Here is a 25,486-nt window from a genome sequence, read left to right on the forward strand (position 1 = left end):
AGGTGACACGTCTTACACACTCAACACCACATTAGTGCTTTTCCTTTCCATTTAACAAGACTTAAAGAGATCTCTACAGTGTGCCTGGCCCTGTACTGGATGCTCTGAGGGACACAAAAGTGATAGAAAAAAGTGCCTTGTATTTTCAGGCTTACAACCTGTGGACACATTTAAAAAGCAACTCACAGTGGCTGAGGATAAAACCTCATCATCAGGGTCAAAAACTCGCAGTGGCGAAAAATCCAAAGGTGGAGCCATTGCCTGGGAGGAAGGGGTCCCCAGGAGGGCCTCTCAGGGGAGCTAGGGGCTGAGCCAGCTTCGAACAGAGGCAGGAGGGTCAGGAAGAACACGGCTTTCCAGACCCCAAGCCTGATTTAAAATCCCTGCTCGGCCCCTCACCAGCTGGGATGCTGGGCAGGATATTGCACATCTCGACCACATCAGCAGAACCAGCTGCAAAATGGAATCACTTCCAACGTCTGTGTCAGGAGGAGTGATGTGGCACGTGGAGAGAATGTCACAGAACCCAACACACAGTACGTGCTCAGTTATCATCAGGTGCCTTTAAAGAGAGGTAGCCATGCAAGGGCGAGGAGGAGGAGGGAGGGCGAGGGGGGCGAGGAGGGGGGCGAGGAGGGGGATGAGGGGGGCAAGGAGCGGGGCGAGGAGGCTGAGGAGGAGGATGAGGAGGAAGAAGAGGGCGAGGAGGAGGGAGGGTGAACAGGGGGAGGGAGGACAAGGAGGAGGAAGGCAAGGAGGAGGAGGATAAAGAGGGAGGGAGGGTGGGCAAGGAGGAGAGTGAAGGAAAGGAGGGTGGTGGAGGAGGTAGGTGGAGGAGGGAGGATGAGAGAAGGGAGGGTGAGCAGGGAGAGGGAGGAGGAGGGCGAGGAGGAGGGCGAGGAGGAGCGGAAGGAGGAGGAAGACAAGGGGGGTGAGGGGGATGAGGAGGGGGACGAGGAGGAGGGGGGACGAGGAGGAGGAGGGGATGAGGTGGAGGAGGGGGGACATGGTGGAGGAGGGGGGACTGGTAGAGGAGGGGGGACTGGTAGAGGAGGGGGGACGAGGTGGAGGAGGGGGGACGAGGTGGAGGAGGGGGGACGAGGTGGAGGAGGGGGGACGAGGTGGAGGAGGGGGGACGAGGTGGAGGAGGGGGGGACGAGGTGGAGGGGGGATGAGGTGGAGGAGGGGGGATGCGGTGGGGGGACAAGGTGGAGGGGGGATGAGGTAGAGTTGGAGGAGGATGAGGGGGGAGGAGGATGAGGGGGGAGGGGGGATGAGGGGGATGAGGAGGACGGGGATGAGGGAACAGGAGGGAGGAAGAGGAGGGGGAGGAGGGGGGAGGAAGGGGGGACGAAGAGGGGGGCACAATGAGGGGGGATGAGGGGGGATGAAGGGGGGAACAAGGGGGGATGGGGGAACAAGGGGGTGATGGGGGGATGAGGAGGGGGACGAGTGGGGACAAAGGGGGGATGATGGGGGTCGGGGGAATGAGGGGGGGATGAGGGGGGACGAGGAGGGGGATGAGAGGGGATGAAGGGGGGACGAAGGGGGCATAAGGGGGGGGACGGGGGAACGAGCGGGTGACAAGGGGGGGATGAGGGGGGACAAGGGAGGGGGATGAGGGGGGGATGGGGGGGACAAGGAGGGGACGAGGAGGGGGGACGAGGAGGGGGGACGGGGGGATGAGGGGGGACAAGGTGGGACGAGGGGGGGATGAGGGGGGATGAAGGGGAGATGAAGGGGGGATGGGACGGGAACAAGGGGGGGGACAAGGGGGGGACGAGGGGGGACGAGGGGGGACAGGGGGGACGAGGGAGGGGGCAAGGAGGGGGATGAGGAGGAGGATGAGGAGGGGGAGGGGATGAGGAGGGGGACAAGGCGGGGACGAAGTGAGGGGGAGGAGGAGGGGGAGGGAGGGGGCAGGGGGAGCACACCCCAAATCAATAAAGATGAAGACTCACAGGGGAGGCCCGGAAGGGAGCAGCCTCACAGAACGCTGCATCCTTGATCCCCCCCTTCCTCCCTCAGAAAACCCACCGGACCCGCTGCTCAAGGCCAGGAACCCAGCCCAGGGCCGCCTCTGCTCCCCTTCCTCCCACCCTAGCTCCTGCAATGAAGGAAGCCCCGCTAAGCCAGGCGGACCCCAAACACTTAATAGGGAAGATGCATTTCCTTCAAGGAACAAACAGGTCCCACTTGGCACTCATGGGCCGAAGGGGGCCGCCTCTTGAGGCTGACGCGTCATCTGAAGTGGGGGAAAAAAAGGGGGGGGATTCGCATCGACAGTGTGCAAGGCCCAGGGGCTGGGACTGTGGGGGGCTGAGCCAGGAAAACAGCAGGACAGGGCACCCCGCAGGCAGGGGGCAGAGCCAACCCCTCTTCCTCCCACCACCGCCCCCCTCAGTGAGCCGGGGATGATGCCGGCTTCTCCAGACCCTCCCTCAAACAAAATACAGGGATCAGATGATCCAAAACCTCCTGCAAGACAACCCGCATACGGGTAGTGGGAACCACAGCATTTGTCTCTGCGCGGGGGCGCCGGCTTTTCCAGCTGGCTGAGCTAAGGACACAAGAGGGGGACCCTGAGCAGTGTCATTTGACTTCCGTGAGCCTCAGGCTCTGCCACTGGAGAAGGAGGCTACACAAAGCCCTTCCAAGGCTACAGGGCGGGTGGACATGACCACGGAGCTGGCACACAGCCGTCCTCCGGCTCCCTGGGAACACAGCCTGGTGCTCGATCGCAAACCCCGGAGCCTGAGAGCTTGGCTTTGGGGCCAGCTCGCACCGCGTGATGGCTGTGTGATCTTTGAGGTTACTTGCCCTCTCTGTGCCTGACTTTCCTCATCTGTAAAATACGGATAATAATGACGGCTTCCTCACAGGGCCGTTGTGATGGATACAGGAGTGTGTGTGTGCACGCGTGTGTCTGAGCAAACTTACACGTATGCTGTATGTGTGTGTCCTAGAATGACGGATGCTCAGAACACAGAATGTGCTGGAGTGTCAGCAACTATTATCGGCTAATAGTATTAGCTTTTCTTGTTAACCCTCAACCACCGAACTTCAACAATGCAGAACCCCTCTCTCAGAACGGGGCTGTATCGGCCCCAGTGTGATCCGGACCGCCCATACCCTGCGAGGAGCGTGTCAGAGCTGAGTGTCCACACCCACCACCGGGATTTTCCATCGCGGTTCCCTCTGGCAGGTGGCTGGCGCCTCAAGTTCACCCAGCTCGGGGCTCCTTATGGGCAGTGAGGGCTGCTGTTCTGGGAACAAGATCCCTCAGCAGAGAGCAGGGGGTCGGGGTTGAAGAGGGGGGGCAGGGACTGCTGAGCCTGCTGAAGTCACGGATCACGTGAGCAAGGGCAAAGTCACCAAGAGCTGCAGGGTCATACCAGACAGGGGAGTGCTTCTGCCAATGAGAGAAGGGACCGTCTACAAGCCCCTCTGCTTTAAAAGATAAGAAGTTGTTAGCTAGAAACAGAAGTGAGTCACTGGGTTTGGGGAGACACGTCTACAGGAGGGGGCAGGGTGTCTGCAGGAAAGATACAGCTGGGGGAAGTGCACAGGCGTGGTCACGGAGGGTCCGAGGCAGAAAACACTGCAGCAGGGAGGTCTCTGTGCTTCCTCTTGCAGCCCCCAGACCCCTAAGGTCTTAGCCCCACAGTGAGGCCAGGTGAGGGGCGCCCGGGGAGATTCCCACAGGGCCTGTCCCCGGGTTCGGAGGGCTTCTCTGCCCGGAGTCAGATCATGCAATCGGGCTGAGTGGGAAGCAAGACGGGAGCCCACCGGGGGCCCCCACAGGAAGGCAGACCCCTCTAGCCATCCTCCCTCCCAATGGGGGACCTTCTTTAGGTCACCCTCAAGGAGCAGAGCCGGTAAGGAGACGGTTCCCCCAAACCCACCCCAGAATGCAAGGCCTTGGGGGCCAGCCACCCCACAAATCCCACCCAGCTTGCGGTCCTTTTAGGGGGCCAGGTTCCCGAGACATATGGTCCCTGCCTGGGAATGCTCCTCATCCGCCTCCTCCCTGCCTCCCCGTCCCTCACTTGCCCTGACCTCCCTAAACAAGGTGCTATTCTCCCTGCTCCCTGGGGTCAGATTTTCTTTTTGCTTGGGACCAATATGACTCGCCTCCCCAGGCACCACCGTACCCTGGAGACAAACCCTGTATTGTTTTCACTAATAAATGACAACACTCCCTCACCCCCTGCTGCTTATCCCACTAGCCCGCCCAGCTCCCCCTTTCCCGCCAAAGTCTTCCTTGTGCTAAGTGTCACCCTCCACCAACGCAAGAATGGGAGGCTCGAGTCCAGGGCAGGGAGAGCCCTGCCCTGTGCTCAAGGTGCCATCCACGTGTTACCAGGTGAAGCTTCAGTCCAAAGAGAGGCTTGCGCCTGTGGGCAACTCCCAAACCCAGCCTCCTCCCTTCTGATCGGGCCTGGAACCAAAGGGAACACACAAAGGTGGCAGTTAAGAGTGCCGATGATAAGGATGTTCCGTCCGTTTTCCAAAACACACGCCTCATCAAGAAAGCTCCCTCGCCCACTGAAAAAGTCAGTGACAGGAGGAATTAAGCCAAGCAGACTTTTTTCCTAGTCAGATCAGTAAGGCCGACCTGCCACGCTGGGGGAGGGCGGGTTGGTGCCCAAGGAAGGTCGGATACCAGTAAAAAGGGCTTCTTCTGGGCTGCCTGAATGTGGGCTGTGCCAGTGTGTGTGAACAACAAGCCAAAGGACGAGGCACACGTCACCCTGCCCAGACACAGACTCACACAAGCATCGTCCCAGGCCCACCGGACAATCCCCAGAGCCTCCAGCTTTCCTCGGGTGTGAAAGAAGCCATAAAGGGACAGCAGCCACCCTACCTCCTCGACCGCCTGCTCCGAGCCTCCGGACCTCATGCTCGGTGCTGCCCGTTCACCAACCACCCATCGGGGCGGACGCAATGGAGGTGAGTCCCCCCAGGAGACCAGCAGCCTGACTTCTGATCCCAAGCTGACTCTCCTGTCCCTCCCTGCCCTCTGCCAGGCTGTATACGGGCCAATGGGTTCTCACATCCTCACCGTCGCCAAGGCAAGGGTCCCCTTCTCCTTGGGACAGGGTGGAGAGGTGGCATGACACCCTTCCGGGGCAGAAGTGACTTGAGCCACAGGGAAAGGTGCACAAGAACCGAGGGACAAGGGAGCCCGTGCACATGCCCAGCCACACTCCCAGCCCCCCATGGACGCACATCATAAAACATGGGATCGCGTGATGTCTAGAGCTGGACGGAACTTGGGAACACATCCTCGGTATTTTACCTATAAAATGCGCAGAGGCACAGAGAGGCAGGGTGAGCGATCCAAGATCTCTCGCTCGCCTGGGAGAGAAGCAAGCAAACATGGAGACCCCGGCCGGACCTAAGGCAAATCTCACCCTCCCTCAGATGGCCAATCGATAGATCCCGTGGCGCCACCGCCTCCATCTACGGCAATAAGTGGTTCAGAAACACCGGCCTGTACGAAACGAGGGCTCACACCGTGGCAAAGGTACAGAAACAACCTGGGCACCCCCACAAAGGCAGATATCCTGCCAGGAGTGACCCTGATCTGCCCATCCGGCCCTGGTCCCCTCTGGTGCACGCTGCCATTGTGCAAATGTCCCTGGGGATTATTCTGGATCCCGTGGTTGGCGGGGACTTCAAGCCAGTAGTACTCATTTTCCTGGTCCTGTCCTGGGAGTCCAGGAACGCCCCCAGGATGCAGAGACCCACTCTCTGATGTCCGGGATGGCGATGCTGCTGCTTCCCCAGCAGGGCTGACGTTGGCCGCTGTTCCGCGTCCTCGCCCCCGAGGTCACCACCCTTCCTACCCTCAATCCCCAAGACAAGAACTTGGGCTCCCCTCTTTTGCTCCATGCCGTCCCCCCCAAACCCTGCCACCGGCCAACCTTCCCTCCTGCCGTCATCGGTCCCGGTGGGTCCGCACAGCCATGCAAAGGAGCGCGGTTTGTTTCTCGCCCAACGCCCTCTTGGCTCCATCCTGAATTCTGCAAACCCCTCTTCCCCACCCCCATGGGTGCCTAGCGCCTGCTTCTGAGACCGCCTCCCCCTCGCAGGAAGTCCATGTGCAGTGATTCAGGGTGACTCTCACCCTCCTGGTTCACGAGGCAGGCAGGCCCAGGGTGCAGCCAGCCCTCCGCGGCCAAGACAGGCTCCGCCAGACAAGGGTAAGGCCCAGGAGCCTCCTGCCCTGGGATGCGAGACCCCGACTGCCCTGGCAGCTGTGATATGTGAACAGGGACTCTGCCCTTGGCCATAAAGCCCTGCAGAGAAGAAGGCCTCTCTCATTGCCCCTGCACCCCCACCCTGCCTCCTCTAGGCACTCACTCCTGGCATCGCAGGAGGATCATGCACGGAGACAGAACACAGGTGACTTGGGAATTTCAGGAGCCATCCCTCCTGTCCCCACCCCCCAACTCCCGCACACAGGTCGGCCCCCGGGGTCCCCCACCCTGAGAAAAGAAAATGGGAAGACCAAGTTACAGATTTGGGGCCGGGGGCTGGGTCAGAGTTCCTCTCTAAGACATCAGTGGGGAAGGCGCTTTCCTCCAGCTCCAGCAAGGCGCCTCGACCCAGCCTGTGTGCACAAGCAGCCAGGCATCTCCCTCCCAGCTGCAACTGGGCCCCGCAGGCTCCAGCATCTCTGCCGTCTCCCCACCACAGCGGGCACGCGTGGGAGCTGAGCACTGCAAGGGCACAGGCCTACATGGGTGCGAGATAGGCCAGGACCCAGAGCCGTGAGTAGATTTCCAACCCTGGGGGAAGGCAGCAGGAACGGCAGGAGGCAGAGGACAAAACCAAAGCCAGGCGGGAAGGCTAGGGCCTGGCAGCACCCTCATTCTGCTGTGACCCTGGCACCCTCAGCTCTTCCCCGCTGGCCCTCTCGCTGTGCTGGACCCTCGTGAGTGGCCTCCAGCTCAGCAGCAGGCAGAAGCTCCAGGCTCAGCCATAGCAGGGCCGGAACCTCAGGCGCCCCACTGCCTGGTGACGCCAGGCCAGGCACCTGCAGTGTTCGACTCAGACTCCAATTCGAATAGCAAATCAGACATTTGTGGTTTACCTCTCGCCACATATAACAAAGGCTATGCCAGAGTTATGGCAATGGCCACATGTGGGGGCCGGGGGCGCCCACGTACCTTCAGATGAGGCGCATGAGTGCACACACACACACACACACACACACACACACGTTCCCAGGCAGCCAAATTTACCAATGATGCTTGCCACCCGAAGACCTTTAGACCAAGAATCTTTTTTTTTTTAAGTTCATTTATTTATTTTGAGAGAGACAGCATAAGTTGGGGAGGGGCAGAGAGAGAGAGGGAGGGAGAGAGAATCCCAAGCAGGCTCCGTGCTGTCAGCACAAAGCCTGATGCAGGGCTTGAACCCATGAACCGTGAGATTGTGACCCGACCCGAAAGCAAGACTGGGAAGCTTAACCACCTGAGCCACCCTGGCACCCCTAGACCAAGAATCTTTATACACACACACACACACACACACACACACACACACACACAGTTGGGGCCTGGCCCACCAAGCGGGTGAGTTTTGCCCTACCCAATAGATTGAAGAAACAACAAAAAACAAAAAACGGATCCCTCCAGGCAAACCAAGACAGACTTGCCCAAGAGAGTCTTGTGGACCTGGAGGGGAGTGGAGGGGAGAGCCAGAGCTGAGGCAGTGGTTCTGGGAGAATTACAGTCCACTGCCCCCTGTGGAGATTTCCCCCTGAAAGATAAACTGATAAGATAATAACCCAGGAGGCTCTCCCCCACCAGCCCCACCACAGACCCCTCCTCTGTTTGCTCAGACCCCTGCTCTCCAGCACAAAGTCTCTATTGGTCTCCCCGCAGGGGTGAAAAGAAAGGGGGTTTTGTCCTCCTCCCCGCGGGTCTGAGTGAGTTTATCTGAAGCTGCAACAGTCTTTGTAAGCTGAGTGTCCCAGGATAAACGCTCCCTTAAGAGTTGCTTGGCTTGGGACAGAGGGACCCTCTCCAGAGGAGAATGGGGAGCTTGTTCCGATGGTCTTTTAATACGGGGGGCGGGGTGTCACAGAGGACAGGCCTCCAACAGACTTTCACAGAAGGGTCTCTGTCCCAGGGCTACAATGGAGGGAATTCTTAAAGACACAGATGCAGAAAAGGGGAAGGATTTTTTTTTTCCCCCTAAGAGGAGGGGAGGGAGGGAAGGGCGGGAAGGAAAAGGGGGCGTGGCGAGGACGGCTCCCTCCCAGAACAATTCAGGTTATAACCAGGCATCTCAGCCTCAAAAGCAACAGAAATGCTAGCAAAGAGGCAACCCCACGGAGCAGAACTCTGGTGACACGGCTGTGTGCCCGGCAGCTGGGTCTGCTTCCCGAATCCAGCTCGGGAACCGCCCGCAAGCAGAAAAGAATCTCATTTTTACCTAAGTGAAGGGCCTCTGTTACACTGTACTAAAGGATCGATCCTTTGAAGGCAGTTTGGGTCCAAATGTTCACTGTGGAAAGGGGGAGGCAAGCAGCCACAGGCCCTTAAATAAATAAAATTCTCTCCAGCCACAGGGCAAAGAGGGTAATTTACTCTTCTAGATGTTTATTTTGGTACAAGGTCACCCTCACTTATTTCTGAAGGCATCCCAAACTATCACAAATGATGTTTTATAAAAACTGCCCCCACGAGACCGTTGTATGTTTTGATTTCATTTATGTTTAATTGAGTACTTCTCCAAGAAGCTGAGCGGTACAGCACAAAGAGCTGGGAATGATGTGTCCACCAAGAACAATTGGGTGTTTCTTCTCGCCTACCTGGCTCACGGAAATCTGCCAACAACAGCGAGGGAGACAAGGAGGCACCCTCTCTGCTGAAATTAATCAAGGAACCATCGAGTACACAGTAAGGTACAAAGGGGGGGGGAAACTGAGGCCCCAAGATGTGGCAGAACCTGCCCAAAGCCACAAGGCAAGTTAGGAGACTGAAAACAGGCAAAACCAGCGCTCCTGGCTGAGCCACCATTTGTAGGCACAAGGGACAGAGGTGCGCAATGCCCAGGACTACTTGGAGCAAAGACCAGCAACGCCTTCCAAAAGCAAGATGTGAAAAGCCATTTTTCCAGCGCAATGTGTCTGGGTAAACCAGCCCGAGTCCACGGACCCAGCATCCACAGCCACACACAGCAGCAAAATGGCAGGGTGGCATGGGCCCCTGACCTGTCACCTCACCAAGCACACACTGTTTTCACTGGAGTCGGCATCAGGCCAGGTGCTGGGAAAGCACGCTTCTGATTTTACTGAAGAAGAAAAATCCACGTACGTGAACCAGTCATGGCGGTATATATTAGATCATTAGTAATACAAATTCAGGGACGGGAAAGACTGGATAAAAGAGAAATTTGAAAAAAGAAAGGGTGAGTACCCATCGGTGAGTTTAAGTACAACCTGAGCCACCACTGTAACAGCAATATTGGACCCTAGGTCCCCTCCACCTGGGAGTGTCACCGACTAAGCACAGGGACAGCCAGGGAAAGAGACAAGAAGGACCCAAACCCTAAGGAAAGGAGTGGCTAACGGGTCACAGGGAAGAGTGGGTTGAGTCAAGCCCAATGCAGACCCCAGGAAGAACCATCGAGGGCACCTCACCGCCTCCTCCCCCACACCCTGCTGCTGTCTGCCTCCTCAGGCCAACAGAGCTCCTGAGACTCGTGAGTCACACTCATAAACCACCTTCACACAGGTCACTGCACTTAAGCCTGGACTCCCCAAATTCTACCCTCTGTAGCCCAAATTCTTCACTTCTGAGAAGAAAACCCAAAGAGAACTGGACTCCTCGACTAGAAAGTGGAAATTTCCTTCCCCAGTTAAATCCAGCGACATCACAGTAGAGAGACAACGGCAGCCCAAGCAGATATAGCCATGGAGCTCGTCCATTTCTGTAACATTTACACAGGTTTCCAGCCAAGAAGGGGCAAGAAAAGAAGTGGGAGGAGGAATCCAAGATGCAGTCCACCTGGTCCAGTGAACTAGACACACCTTGACTGCCACCCCTCCCCAGCCCCAAGGCCACCCAGGCTCTATTTCTACCCTCCAACGTCAATCAGAAGGACAGGCCAGGTGTGGTCTGAAAGCCCAGCTCAGCTTTGAGCTCGAGGAGTAAAGTGCACACGACACTGCCCTGTTATAGGACAGTTACAATCCCTCAACACAAACACTTCCATTAAACACCTTGATCGTGGGCCAATCTACCTCCCTGTCCCCCTCAAACGTGTGCACCCAACCTCGTGAGGCTCCTTGAGCGAGGACGCTAGGCCTCCCCAGAATCATCACCCTAAATGCCAGCGGTCGCAGGAGACGGAAAAAAGTCACAGGAACCCAGCTCAGTACAATGTGGCCCGAGCATCCCTGGTGGGATTTCAGCAACAAGGGGGTTGAGGACGTTGATGCGGGTCTGGGACGTGACCATCTCCCACGTGAACAGAGTCAGGACAATACTATAGGGAAAGGTAGTGGTTTACCTGCATGAGGATCCTGACGCCATGCCTGCCGGTTGGGAAATGGCACGCAATGGTTTCTAGCTCTCCCAGCCAGGTCCTACATCCGCAGGGAATAATGGGAAGATGGCAAAACAGAAGAGGTAGACCTCAGGGAAAGGCCTGGAACCTGGGGAGAAGTTGACGATAGCTCCTCATCAGCGAAACTCTGGCAGAAGAATCTTTCGATTAGTTTGGTGTAAATTTTTTAACCTTGACTTCACTGAGAAGGGACAAGGAAGCACTGTTTTAAACTTGTCTGCGGTTGCTCGGGAGGAAGGGGTGAAAGATGAATCACAGCTACGGAGACCTTATCAAATCCATCTGATCCGTGACTTTGAGCACTTTCCAAAAGAAGCAGGGATCCACGCTTGCAGCTTGAGGCGAGATAGATGCAGTCAAGTGCCAACTTGGAGCAGATGGAGGTCTGGCTCTGCCACTGGCCGGCAGGGTGACTCTGGACAAGTGACGGAAGCCCTGGGAGCCTCAGCTTCCTCGTCTATTCAACGGGGCAGGACTAAACGCGGAAGTGAGCACACGTCTGAGGACCTCCATCACTTTAATCATGATAATCACCCCCTCTCCTCCACCGCACCACCCTTGCGAAAAAGCCAAATCACACTCATGCTTGGGGGTAGAAATGATCTCTCATCATGACCATGAACTTTCCTCCTCACAACGGCAAACGAGGGCAGCTGAGAGCACCTGCCAGGGCAGCGTGGCGGCCGTTAGAGCTCACAGGACCCACGAGCATAAATCAGTGCTCCTCAAAGCCTACCTGTCTGACATGCAGACAAAGCAAGCACATACGGCCCCCCACCTGGAGTTCAACGGCCTGGAGAGCGAAGCCATCTCTTTAACACGGAGCCCCCGGAAGCTGGGACACCAGTTGGCATGTGAATGTGTGGACGCAAAGGAGCCATCTAGAGAAGTCCACATATGTGCTTGCGCCAGGACAAGTCCTCTGTCTGGTCTAACGGGGCGCTCAGGCTCCTCCCCAGGCTGCCACATGCAGGAGCTTCGCAAGAAGTCTGCACACATCCATTAGCCCCATCTCTCATCACTGGGCTTTTCATATCAGGAATAGGACAAAATGTGTCCTTTCAGCTGACAGCTGCCACGCCAAGCGTCAAGTTGCTATTCCAGTAACAACCCTTTCCTGCAGGTAAATGAGAACCCAGACATGGGCAATCCCCTGCAAGGCCAGATCTGGAGGTCCAAGAGCCAAATCCCATTTCTTGATGGAGCAAGAGGATGTCCTGTGAAAAAAAAAATAGAATCTCGGGTCCAGAAGCTCAGAGGAGGAAAGAACTGGCGAGGTCCATCCATTTGCCTCCTGTCACTGAGCATTACAACACCCCGCCACCCCCCTTGGTCCTAGCTATACAACGGGAAACACAAGTAACCCCCTGCCCACCATTCATTCTGGTGGATTATCCAGTAGTCCAGTTTACTCATAAAGAACTTCCGATGTTTCTCTGCGTCCTTCCCTGTTCCTACGGCCCTCACTCCCATTTGCACATCCCAATGGCTTTGGGTGGAGGGAAGCCGCCTCCACCTGCAGAGGCGCTGTGAGGCATGTGACCACAGGACAGCCAATCAGTGTATCCCACTGGGCCACAGGGATGGGTCCAGGGGTGAGCCCTGCTGCCGGGCCAGCTCTCCAGAAAGCTGAAATGCAGGCATTCTCTTGCTCTGGATCTGTAGAGACAGGGGTGTGCCAATACCCCTGCCCTTTCTGCTTCCATCAGGGACTTAAAACCTAAGAATAAAAAGAACTGGAGAAAAACAGAGAGCCAAATCACCCCAAGGCACAACTCCTAGACTTTCCAGGTAGATGAACAACCCCAAACTTGATTGTTTAAGCCAGTTAGAATTGGTTTCTCTAACTCGCAACCAAAAGCACCCAATCTAAAAACAGACTCTTCTTTTACGGATGAGGAAGTGAGCCCAGAGAGGCCCAGTGACTTGTCCAATGTCACACAGACAGTGGTGACTAGGTCAGGATGGGACCCCAGTGTCAGGCATGACACGGAACCATGGTTCCATCCTTCCAGGCTCTTGGGCATTAAGGGTGTTCCTTCAAGTCTCTAAACGTCTGACATCAGAGGTAATAATGCCCACATCCACCCTACAAGGATTAAGAAAGAGATGCTGGGAACACCTGCTACGAGCCTGTGGAAGGTTGGCTTCTCGCTCTTTCCCAACAGAACACTCCCGTTCTGGTGGCCGGCACTGGTTGGTGGATCCCATCTGTTGAACCCTTACGCAGGGGTGCGGAAGGAATAGGACAAGGTCCTAGTTTAGGGGACAGGGATATCAAATGGCCATTTCGACTGTGAGCCATGAATGCAGCCACACAAGCATCTTCTCCAAGTCAGAGCCCGGTGGACCGATGCCAGGGTGATAAGGGCAGAGAGAAAGAACACGGAGGAGAGGAAAGACATTAGTTCAGATGCAGCATGAGGGGCTCGGGTGGGGAAGGGAGGGGAACAGGATAAAACCAGGTCAGCGGAAAGTGACCAAGAGAGCAATTCCAGGAAAGGCGGAAAAGCACAGTGGTCAGGGTGGAATTAGAAACCGGGACCATCTCAGCTCTCTGGTTAACCACATTCCTGGTCTCTACTGAAGAAATTTAATTAAAAACCCAAACATCTCAATTTCCCAACTGGCTTGCCAGTGGCCACAGATTCCTTAGGTTCAGAGAAGCCTCCCTCAGGGTGACTCTGGGGCCACTAGACAAGTCTTGTGTGAAGTCAGAGGAGGAAGGGTCACATGCAGGGCCATGGGGACATGTCAGGGGCAGGTTCCTCCTCCCCTCCCCTCCCAGAGAGAAGACAGCCTCCTCGGGGTTGGGACCATCCTGTTCTGTCACCCCATCCAGAGGAATAAGAGCTTTGTTTCTTGCTGCTTAATTTAAAAAATAAAAAGAAACAGGGGCGCCTGGGTGGCTTCCTTGGCTGAGCATCCGACTCTTAATTTCAGCTCAAGTCATGATCCCAGGGTTGTGGGATCGAGCCCTGCATCAGTCTCCACGTTGAGCACGGAACCTGCTTAAGCTTCTCTTTCTCAGGGTGCTTTGGTGGCTGAGTTTGAGCCCCACATGAGGCTCTGTGCTGACAGCTCAGAGCCTGGAGCCTGCTTTGGATTCTGTGTCTCCCTCTCTCTCTCTCTCTGCCCCTCCCCTACTCATGCTCTCGCTCTCTCTCTCTCTCTCTCTCTCAAAAATAAATAAAGATTTAAAAAAAAAATTTTTTAAGATTCTCTTTCTCTCCCCCTCTGCCCCACTCCTTAACTCATGCTTTCTCTCTCTCTAAAATAATAAGAAAAAGAATATCAGAATGAAAAAAATTAAATGAAATAGAACTACATTCTATAGAACTTCATTATGGCTCCAGGGACACAAAGTCACCTTCCTTCTGCCGCATGGGGGAAGGTGCAGAGGCTGGGAGAGACAAACTTGGGGAACAGTCGGTCCCCAGTCCACTAACATCACTTACTGCAAACGCCTAACCCCCTCGAGGCTGGACACACACCTGGGATGTCCAATGACCAACCAGAACAGACTGAGCTCTCGGGACTCACACACAGCTTCAGGAAGCAAACCCTAAGAGGGAGCTGGTCACCCTGACCCAGCTACTAACCAGCGCTCTCCGCGGGAGCTGCGACAGGAATCTGACATGGCACCCATGTGCTCAGAAAGGCATTTCTTCAGCCATGTGACCGTGCAGAAAAGAGTTCCACAGAAGAATTAAATTTTTCTTTCAAAAAAAAAAAAAAAATCCCACAGCCAGCAAACTTCACATACAAAATCCCACAGCCACACAAACTTGACCATGGAGGATAGAGTTCCCCCTAGAGTGCTCTCCAGTGGCAATGCCAATCTCCATTTTCTTCCGGAAAAATGGGGATGACACCTGACCATTTCACCAGGTTGGGGCTGGTACCAGATGGGATATGGACACAGAATCGCTTGAACAACTCCAGTGCAAATAATCAGGACCTAAGAACTCACTAGATCACCAGACCTTTTAATTTACCAAGAACAGATGCAGCTGGCTGGGAGCTGACGGCTGCCTGCCCACGGCTGCTCTTTATTCCCATCACTTCGCTCCCAGTGAAGATTCTTCCTCCGAGATAAAAAGGAGATCCACGGGCACGCTGAGTGTAAACCGGGGTGGGGGGGGAATATCTAACCATCCCGGTCAATCTGCCTTTAAAATTAAAGTGCCGCTTCACACCCAATGGGATGGCTATTACCAAAAAACAAAAACATTTTGGCTAGGATGTGGAAAAACTGGAACCCTTCTGCCTTGCCGGTGGGAATGTAAATTCTGCAGCTGCTGTGGAAAACAGTCTGGTGGTTCCTCAAATAAATAAATAAATAAATAAATAAATAAATATCACACACGAAATGACCCTGGGATCCAACAGTCCTACTCCTGGGCATACCCACAAAAGAGCTGAGAGCAGGACCTCGAACAGCTTTCCGCACACTCAGGTTCAAAAGCAGCATTAGCCACCATAGCCAAGAGGCAGCCACAACCCAAGTGGCCATCGACAGACGGACGAATAAACAAAACGTGGCCTCCACGTACAGCGGAAAATTATTCAGCCTTAAAATGGAAAAGAATTCTGGCACCTGTTACGACACGGGGGCGCCTCGAGGACATTATGCTCAGTGACGGAAGGCAGACACAGAAGGACAAACATTCTATGATTATACTTACATGAAGTCCCTATTGATAGAGACAGAAAGCAGAACGGTGGTTGCCAGGGGCCGAGCAAGGGGGAGGACAGGGAGTTCGTGTTTAAAAGGCACAGAGTTTCAGTTGGGGACACTGACAAAGTTCTGGAGACGGATGGTGGGAAGATGGAAAGGCAGTGTGAATGAGGCGCATGCCCATACTAAAAGGGTAAAACTTGTTTAGTTGGCCACAGGAGAGGAACCCGTGGGGTTGTAGCAGTGTCTGAGGAAGCATCCAGCAGGCACTTACTACCTGCAGAAGTTAAGAGAGAGGGAGCCTTACTGGCAAATGATTGGCAACATGTCCACAACGAGGGAAAGGGAACAGTCCATTGGAGGCTCAAAAAGCATGCACCGGGGCACCTGCGTGTCTCAGTCAGTTAAGTGTCGGACTTCAGCTCAGGCTGTGGCCTCGTGGTCTGCGAGGTCAAGCCCCACATTGGAATCCACACAGACGATGCTGCGCCTGCTTGGGATTCTCTCTCTGCCTCTCCCCTGCTTGTGCGCGCTCTCTCTCTCAAAATAAATAAACTTAAAAAAAAAAAAAAAAAAAGCCCGCACCGACATGGCTAACGCATTACCAGATGGACGGCGGGGCAGCAGAGATGGTCTGCCCTGTCCTGTCCCCCTCAGGCTTCTCCGTCCAGTCAAAGGAAAGCAATGGCAATTCTGAAGTGAGACCACATCACTTTTTAGGAAAGGAAATGGGTCAGAAAACCACTAAAATCAGACCCTTGTAAGGGGCATTTTCCAAAGGATGGTGGGATGGTGGGGGAGGGGGTGTTGTGCTCACAGAGCTGAGGGGAGAGACTGAAGGTCTGACTCATTTCTGGAAACCCAGAACTTTATCCTTCGCCCCGGCGCAGCCACTTCTGCCTTAACCAACGACAGAAAGCACCTGGTTTCAAGGCTTCTATGTGAAAACCTGTACCAACAAATCAAATGCGGGAGTAGGCGATGATTCACATCACAGAAAGAATGCTTTGACAGAAACTAGCCTTTTCAGCATTCCACCGCTTGGATGTTCCCTCCAGGCCTTTCGTGGGTCATGTGATCAACCGAGATTGGTTTTGTATAGACATTTTTTCGGGCACAAACATGGTCTGCAGAGTGAGCGATTTTGAACAGGGTGTCTTTTTGGCCGACGGCATAGTTCGAAGCGAGGGCCTTCGTCCAGGACCATTGTCTTCCTCGCATAAAGGGAGCCGGGTGCACGTACCACGTGACGAAGGGGGTGCTCCCTTGCCATGGAGGACACCGACCAGCTCCACGGCGATCGTGGACATAGCCTAGGATGACGCTGTCCAGAAACAGAAGTGGCAGTGGTCTGTGTAGGCAGACCGGGAAACTGCCTATCACCAGGCACCTTCTTCCAAGCTCCCGGGGAACTCACAGACCCGGGCGGGTGGCGGGGGGAGAACCTGCAGATCTAATTTATTCCCAAAGCCCAGAACTGAAGATCCTCTGTCGTTCACCCAAAGGCAGCCGTTTCTGTCCTAACCACGCATAAAGGATACCTGATTTCAAGACTTCACGTTTCGAAACCAACAAACTAAGTTAAGTGCACGTGGAGGCCCAGACCGGGTGGAGGGAGGTAAGCCTGGAAGGCTTCCTAGAGGAGGAAAAAAAAAAGAGAGACAGAGAGAGAGAGAGAGAGCGTGCAGCTTTGTGCCTGGTAAGTTTCAGAGGGGAAAAAACTCAGCTCGGGCTTTTGCTGGCCAGGACGTCAGTCAACTCTCTGATTCTTAAAGGTATCCACCTGTCCTGGAATGGCGGGACCTCAGAGCCCGCCCCTGCCCCCACCTGTACAGAAACCGAACTGTTAAGGTCGGGGAGGGCGGGATGGCTGCTATCAGTACTTATTTTTAACAAGGTCTTCGGGCGATCTGTTCGCAGGCAAACCACACCCTGAGGGACCGCGGTGGAGTAGCACTAAGTGAACGGTCTTAACTGGGAAGAGCAGAGGCTCTGGAGGGAGGGCCCGTGAGGAGTCACTGAGGAGACAGAGAAGGCAGGTGTAGACGGAAGGGCTGTTCCAGAGCTGGTTAGTCACAACATCCCCAACCCCTCTCCCACCAAGACTTCCTGTTATGCTCCTCGCTGGAGCTGCCCGGTTATGGAAAACGTGTGGGCCGGTGCAGGATGGGAGACGGGGAGAGGGAGAGGAGGGGCCTCTTCCAGCTTGCGAGATAGAAAAGGAAGGCCAGAAGCGCTTCCAAGAGGAAAAGAAAAACCCACTCTAGGCGACCATACCCTAAGGGCAACACAGAAACTCCACCTGGACAACTGAAGTCTGCTGTGTCGAGATCCAAGCAACTCAAAACGTCCTTCTCCCAATAAACAGCACCTACGCTCTGTGCGGGCAGCCACCCCAAGCTGGAAGGGACAGCCCCAATTTGAGCACACACTGTTGGCAGAAGATTCAGGCTAACGTGGTCTCTGCTGGAGGGGCAGGAGCAGGGCCTGTTTCTTGGGCTTCCTCAGCTGTGAACTCAGATGTTCTCTTCTGCAAAGACACACGAGGGCCAGCCAGCCCGCATCCGCTGCTTCCCAAACCCCTTCGGGCTGGCTCTCCTCACCCCTGGCAGGAGAAGGAAGTCCCCGAAAGAAAAGGGGATCACTTCGTAAGCCCCAGACCGGTTGACAATTCCCTACCTCCAGTCTGAGGCAAGAGCAACCTTTACGTGTGCCCGGATAACCAGAAAACACGGTCTCTGCCGGGGTTGCATGCTTAGCAGCCCCAGCACACCTGCTGCTGGGCCCGCGTGAGTCACCCACACAGGCACTGCACGCTGGACTTGCCAGCCGCCGATTCGGTGCTCGGCAGCTCATTCTCACGCACACCGGATGTCATCTATCCACCTACCCCTTGGAAGACGTGTCGGGACAGATCAGGCTATAACCCAATTTTTACTAAACGACTCACTCCCAGTGGAGGGGTGGGGGGGAGGGGGAGGAAGGAGGGGTGCGCAGAGGAGTTTCGGCCATTCACAGTCAGGTCTCCGGTCTCCTCTAGGCTCTGAAGGGTCTCAGCTGTTGTGCTGTAAAGGAGGGGGGGGGGACGGGGCAAGTTAACCTGGGGAAGAAGACGAAAGCAGTCCCCATTTAAAACCTTCTCCAGAATAAAGATGGTCTGCAGAAATGAGCAAGGCCTAGTGTTCCCTCTCAGCGTCCACAGTTAACAATACTGCATTGTATACTTAAACATTTGCTAAGAGGGAAGATCTTTCGTTGAGTGTTCTTATCAACAAAATAATAATGATAATAAAGAGGGCGGGAGGAAACTTCTGTAGACAATGGATGTTTGTGGCCTAGGTTGTGGTAAGGGTCTCAAGGTGTATACTTATTACCAAGCTCATCAAGTGATATCCATTAAATATGTACAGCTTTGTGTCTGTCAATCACACCTCGATAAAGTGGTTGAAAAGAAAGAAGAGGGTCTGCTGAATCCCTCTCCACTCCCACTTTTTTTACAAGACAGAATTTTCTGCAATGCAAGATCCTGAATGGGATCCTGGACCAGAAAAAGGACATTAGTGGGACAAGTGGAGAAACTTGAATAAGGCCTGAAGGTGAGTTCAAAGTATCCTGTCAGTGTCAGTCCAATGGCTTTGACCATAGCACTGTGGATACGTAAGATGTTAACATTTAGGGGAGCTGGGTAAAGGGTATAGGGGACCTCCATGTACTATTTTTGTGACTTTCCTATAAATATAGATTTCCATCCAAATCAAAAGTTAATTCTTTTTATTTTTATTTTTTTAACGTTTATTTATTTTTGAGACAGAGAGAGACAGAGCATGAACAGGGGAGGGGCAGAGAGAGAGGGAGACACAGAATCGGAAACAGGCTCCAGGCTCTGAGCAGTCAGCACAGAGCCCGACGCGGGGCTCAAACTCAAAGTGTGAGATCATGACCTGAGCCGAAGTCGGACGCTTAACCGACCAAGCCACCCAGGCGCCCCAAAAGTTAATTCTTTTTAAAAAGGACAGCATTTTTAATCCAGCTGCCTACTAAATCTTAGCTTGGGGCCTTGCTAAAATAATTTACATCATAATCCTGGACACAAATTTTTAAGTTACTCTCATACCAGTGCTGGTCAACCCTGGGCTTCAGGAAACTCGAAATGAAACACTGCATTTACTCAGCAAGTGTCTTCCCAGCTCCTGTACTCTGGCTCCCAGTTGTGATATTATCTGATGGGGACATGGGGCTCTCTTCAATCCCACCATGGGAATGTCCACTGCAGCCATGACTCTGACTAAAAGCAGACAGAGTGATTTCTGGGAATTCTCCAGAGGAGATCATCCAAAAAGTGGACACATCTTTATGTACAAATGATGCTCAATGATGCCTTAGTTCTTTTTTTTCTTCATTTTTTAAATGTGTATTTATTTCTGAGAGAGAGAGAGCGCGAGCGGGGGAAGAGCAGAGAGAGGGAGACACAATCCGAAACAGGCTCCAGGCTCTGAGCTGTCAGCACAGAGCCCGACGTGGGGCTCGAACCCACGGACCACGAGATCATGACCTGAGCCGAAGCTGGACGCTCAACCGGCTGAGCCACCCAGGCGCCCCACTGATGCCTTAGTTCTAAGGGTAAAAATCTACGAGTACCTTAGCGCCCAACAGTTAAGGGAACTGTCAAGCAGATCGGGAGTTGACGCGGGCAGTGGAACCCAGTCATCACGTGGGGACTGTTAAGTAAAACTGAGAGGAAAAAAGCAGTGAACAAAGTTGTCTCTAGCGCAAGATTTCAGCAGTGAGCAAATACGTCAAGCTGCCAGCACTACTTGGAACTGGGTATTTTTTTTCCTGCTCTTTACACTTTTTTTGTAGTTTCCTAAAGAGAGAGAGTGCGCGGATTGCTTCTAAGGTCAGAGTGAGCTGCCGTGGTGAAGCTACGAGTCAATCGTGGAGCAGTTTAACAGTCTCCCAGGGGCTGGCAGGGGGCGAGGGTGGGGAAGGGCCAAAAGAAAAGGTGCCACACCAACGTGGGCAGGTCCAGGGACCTGGGCACGGCCACAGGCACAGGCTCCTGGGGGGAGGGGGCAGTATTAATACATATTACCTCTTTCCCTCCGGCAACGCCTGGCCCTCCCTTCTTCCCCAAGCAGGTGCTCACTGGAGGCATGGCGCCCTGAGAACATACCAAGGGAGACCCCTGACAGCTCCCAGAAATTATCTGCGCAGGAGGGACTTCTGGGTGGGAAATGGACCATCGCCAACAGGCTGCCAACAGGGTTGGGAGGAAGGAAGGGAGTCCCACATCTGGGAAAGCATCTCCAGGAAGCCATCTTGGGAGTGGGGGGGCGGCGGAGGTTGTCCTGGAGTTGAGGACAAGTGGCAAGGAGGGAGAAGGTAAAGGAGGGACCCGGCTTTATCTGTACATCAAGGCGGAGTCGCTCAGTCATTCATTCAACAAACACGTATTCCGCGCCTACTCAGTGCAGTGACAGGCACGGAGTTGCCCCAAACAGCACCGACACAAAAGGACAGGGAGAGGAAGGAGCTGTGGATTCAGAGCGGTTAGCTCAGGACTCAAGACTAAGTGCCCCCGCCCCCGCCACGCTGGCCCTGAAACCCCTTCCAGAAACAGTTTGCGCTGGGGTGGGGGCGTACGGGGTAGGGGCGCGGGTGGACGCAGTGGACCGAAATCCTGCCGTCTCCCACCTCTCCAGAAAGCCCTGCCCACACCACCCTGGCGTCCGCCTGACCCGGAGTTGGGGGGGGGGGGGGGGTGGCTTGCAGCAAAGCCGCTCACCAAGGCACCGGCGACAGGGACATCCAGACACGCCCCAGCCCCCACCCCGCACGGCGAGAGGGGCTCGGCCCGGGCGCCACCGCCAGGCGCTGCGCCCCAGCCGCATTCTGGGTCGCCCGTGGGCAGAGGTCGGGAGCTCCCCGAGGCGGCACCGCTTCCGAAGTAACGGGCCCCGGAGGGCGACAAGGGAAAAGGTAAGGGCGAGGGGCCTTTTCCCCCGCGGAGGGTCTGTCCCGCGGGGCAGCCAGAGGCTTGGCGGCGCTGGGGGGCGGACGGCGATGACCCCGCACGCCCGGCATGAACGTTGACCACCGCGACCCGGCCAGTCGGCTCCGCCTGGAGGCAGAAGGACGGCCAAACGACCTCTGCGAAGATGTCAGTACAACGACAAAAATTTAGTCCAAGACCTTCAGAAAGCGTCGCGGGGTAGGGGGCCAGGGGGGAGACGAGTCCACTCAAACCCCCTCCCTCGAATCGCAGGGAAACTTACCTCCAGGTAAAGCGACCCGACTGCCAGGTGGAATGAATCAATCCGAGGATGGAGACGAGGTCGTGGGTCTTCTGAGCCCGGCTGACACGCACCAAGTAATCCACGTTAGGGGGTCCGCAGCCTCGCGCCCCATTTCCCACTTTCCATCCAAGGCCAAAGGGCCTGCAGCCCCGACCTCTGTGCTGGAGCCCCGCGGAGATGGAGGGACTTCGCCGCGGGGGTTCCCAAGAGGCAGCATCCCCCGGCCCGGCGGCGGGCGCTCCCCGCCTCCCGGCGCTCCGAGGGCACCCAGCCCGCACGCAGCTCCTCGCCTTTCCTCGCTGCGCATCGCCATCGCGAGCGCCGAGCTCCCCGCCGGGATCCCCTCCGCCAAGCCCGGGAAAGCGGCAGGGCAATTCCACTCTTGGCCTCGGGTTGGCAGGTCCGCGGGGCCCTGGCGGCGCAGGCTGGACGCCGCGGGGCAAGAGAGGCCGGGGGAGAGGCGCGGAGCCGCGGAGGCCAGCCCTGGTGGCCGCTTTCCCCCAAGCCCAGGACCGCGCCGCACGCCCTCGCTGCCCCTGCGCTCTGCCGGAGGCCGGGCCATTCCGCCCTTATATATGAGCCTCCCCGGGGCGGGGCGTAGGGAGGGGGCAGCCAGGGCGCCGCGCTGCTTCCTGGGAGGTGTAGTTCTCTTCACCCAGTCACAGCAAATGCAGAACAGCTGTGGGAACGGTTGGGGTCCACACGGAACAGCTGTGCTCCCTTGCACCCTTCTGTCTTAGGTAAGGCTGGGATTCCGGCCTCGCTCTCACCTCCGTTAGGTCTAGGCTGGTCTTTGTGCACAAGGTGGGTGACCTCAAGCACCTAAATGCCGCCCAGGATGACAAACCTCGGTAGCCCTGGAGTCAGACAAACCCAGCTAGGCTGCAGTCCCAGCCTGCGCGAACTAGCTGTGTGTGACCTTCACGGAGGAGTTCCCATGTACACCTTGGATACTTCATCTGACACAGAGGATACTGGTGACTGCTTCCATGGGGTTGTAGAGGGAGGCGACCACACTCAGTGCTGACCCGCCTGCACAGGGTGGCCTGATCTCCCCATCTCTAATTTCAACAACTATAATTTCCTTACACTTGTTAAGTGCTAAGCAAATTCAGTTTCAAGGCTCAACTTCTGCAAACCAAATGCCATCCGAGACGCTCCCAGATCACATTCTGGAGCTGCCAGGCACTTAATCGCAGGCTTCCGTTTCTGCAGCTGCCTCCTCATTTATCCAACACCTGAGCACCTGCACACACCGGAAGCACAAAGGTAGGAGTCCTCCCTCAAGAAGCTGACAGTCAGGTAAGAGGAGGATACAACACGGCAGTAACTGTGGAGACGTGCAAAGGGCTGTATGCAACAGGGGACCTAACTCCGCTCAGGGGCATGAGCCAAGGCATCTAGAGGGCTGGTCTCTGAGTGGAGTTTGGAAGGAATGGGTAGGAAGGAGCCAAAGAGGCACACAAAACACAAAACGACAAAGGCAGGCAGAGAGCTGGCCATGTGGAGGACACCATGAGGGTCAAGAAGAAAGAAGGCAGGGGCACCTGCGTGGCTCTGTCGGTTAAGCGCCTGAATTCAGCTCAGGTCATGTTCTCACAGTTTGTGACTTTGAGCCCTGCGTCGGGCTCTGTGTTGACAGCTCGGAGCCTGGAGCCTGCTTCAGATTCTGTGCCTCCCTCTCTCTCTGCTCCTCCCCCACTTGTGTTCTCTCTCTCTCTCTCTCTCTCTCTCTCTCAAACATTAAAATTTTTTTGAAAGAAAAAAAGGAAAGGGGAACTCACTGAAGAGGAGGGGAAGGGACTTGTACTAATTTCCTAGAGCTGCTGTACAAACTGGCTGGCTTGGAGCAACAGGCACTTATCATTTCACAGTCCTGGAGAATATTTACAGACATGTGTATGTAGACAGGTTCGTATACACACAGAGATCTCCCGGCTCCCTCTGCTGTATGTGGATGTAGAAACAATGACACCCAGGTGGCAATGAGCATTGGATCCATGGTTTGTTTCTATCACGATTGCCCCATAAAAGGAACCAGGTTTCCTCAGAGAAATGGCCGATTTTAGGATTGGGGCAAGAAATATACAAGATGAGCCTGGAGCATCCTGTAGTGCCAGGAAGTAAGAAAGCATGTGCACGCACATGCACACGCGTGTGTGCGCGCGCACACACACACACACACACACACACACCACAATGATGGGAGAACATCAAAGGGACACAGAAACCAACTGAACGTTGGTCCGAAGTTGAGAACAATCTGAATAACAAAATAAGTCCAGTACTATTGGATTATAACCCAAAGTAAACCATAAGTATTCATGAGTCCATACTGATACAATTAGATAATTGAATAAATAAATATATGAAGAAAAAGAAACAAATCTGTGCAGAATTCCAAAAATTTACGTAGGTATTCTGCCCTCAAGGACATAGAACCCTTAAGTGTAGGCTGCCTAGAGTGACTTCCTTTCAAGAGTAAAGGATAAAAGGCGGAGGGGTGGTTGTAACCCCCTCATCATCTAGTTAAGAGAAAAATTCCAATGGTGGGACAGTCTACAAAATACCTGACCGGTCCCCCTCAAAAATGTGAAGGTCAACAAAAACAGGGAAAATCTGAAAAGCTGTCACAGCCCAGAGGACGCTAAAGGGACACTCTGGCCCAGAAAAAGGATGTTAGGTCAAAACTAAGGAAATCTGGGGGTGCCTGGGTGGCTCAGTTGGTGAAGCGTCTGACTCTTGATCTCAGGTCAGGTCATGATCTCACGGTTCGTGAGTTACCTCATCAGGCTCTGTGCTGACAGCATGGAGCCTGCTGGGGATTCCCTCTCTCCTTCTCTCTTTCTCTGCCCCTCCCCAGCTCACGCTCTGTTCTGTCTCTCAAAATAAATAAACATCAAAAAAATTTTACAAAAAAAAAAGTTTCTTGGCTACTCTTGGACCTCTGACTTTCCATATTAAATGTAGAATGGGTGTGAAATTTCAAGTAAATAAAGGTGAAAACTGGGGACGAAAAGTACCTCCAGAAGCCCCTCACTGCCCACAAAATGACATATAAACTCGACGGCCTGGCATCAGAGCCTTCCGCAGTCTGACTTTAACCCTGTTCTTCATCTGTATCTCCCACACTCACCAACAAATCCCCTTGAACTCCGAAAAAACTGGAATACTTGCTATCTGCAAGCACCCCAGACTTCTCCAGCCCTCCCTGTGGCTGCTTGTGCCTCTTCTGCCCAGAATGCCCCCAGCCCTAGCTACAGAATGTCGGACTCGTCTTCTACCTAGCCTTCAAGGCCAACTCACATGCCACCTCTTCCGGGAAGTCCTCTTAAAAGCCCATGACCTGAGAGACCTCCATCCAGCCTCCAAGCGCTTTGAGTCTTCTCTAGACCAAGTTTCTGCAGGCCATGCATTTATCTCCTGTTTATCAGGATCCTCCTGTCTGCTTTGCTGGGGGAAGGGCACATGGTAGACTCTTACTGGGGTTCTTAGAGCCAGTTGCACACCTGCTTTTAGGGGTAGCACCTGTACCAATGCCATGGATGCAGACGTTTCCTGAGAGCTTGCTACATGCCAGGCACTGCCCCGAATGTTTGTGACATATTGTGTCATATGACTTCCCAAGGTGTCAGCAGCAGGTGTTGTATTAACCACTTGTCAGAGGCAAAATCAAAGCTGGGAGCAGTTAGGCGACTCGGTTCATGTCACAGAGCAAACAAATAGCAGAGTCAGGGCTCAGAAACATCCCCAGCTCCTCCACAGTTCCAGATGGTGTGTCTGTCTATACATTTCCCTGCAGCATGGGCTGATCCTCTCACTCTGGTACCCACCGCCCTGGGGTTCATTCCAGGAACAGCAGGTGCTCTGCACAAGCTGCTGTGAGAGTGGCTGAATAGGTAGGAAGCACCCAGCGCGA

At 54.7% G+C, this 25,486-nt stretch overlaps 1 long non-coding RNA gene across 1 annotated transcript in view; it reads right to left on the reverse strand.

Annotated features, from left to right (window-relative positions):
* Positions 1 to 23,233, reverse strand: part of LOC113596093 (uncharacterized) — a 155,587-nt gene extending 132,354 nt beyond the window's left edge. Inside the window, exon 1 of the long non-coding RNA XR_003416803.2 lies at positions 21,547 to 23,233. This is a non-coding gene — a long non-coding RNA (uncharacterized LOC113596093). The remainder of the gene's footprint in view (positions 1 to 21,546) is intronic.
* Between the last annotated feature and the right edge of the window lie 2,253 nt (positions 23,234 to 25,486).

Source organism: Acinonyx jubatus, chromosome E1, assembly GCF_027475565.1.
Source record: "Acinonyx jubatus isolate Ajub_Pintada_27869175 chromosome E1, VMU_Ajub_asm_v1.0, whole genome shotgun sequence".
Taxonomy (NCBI): Eukaryota; Metazoa; Chordata; class Mammalia; order Carnivora; family Felidae; genus Acinonyx; species Acinonyx jubatus.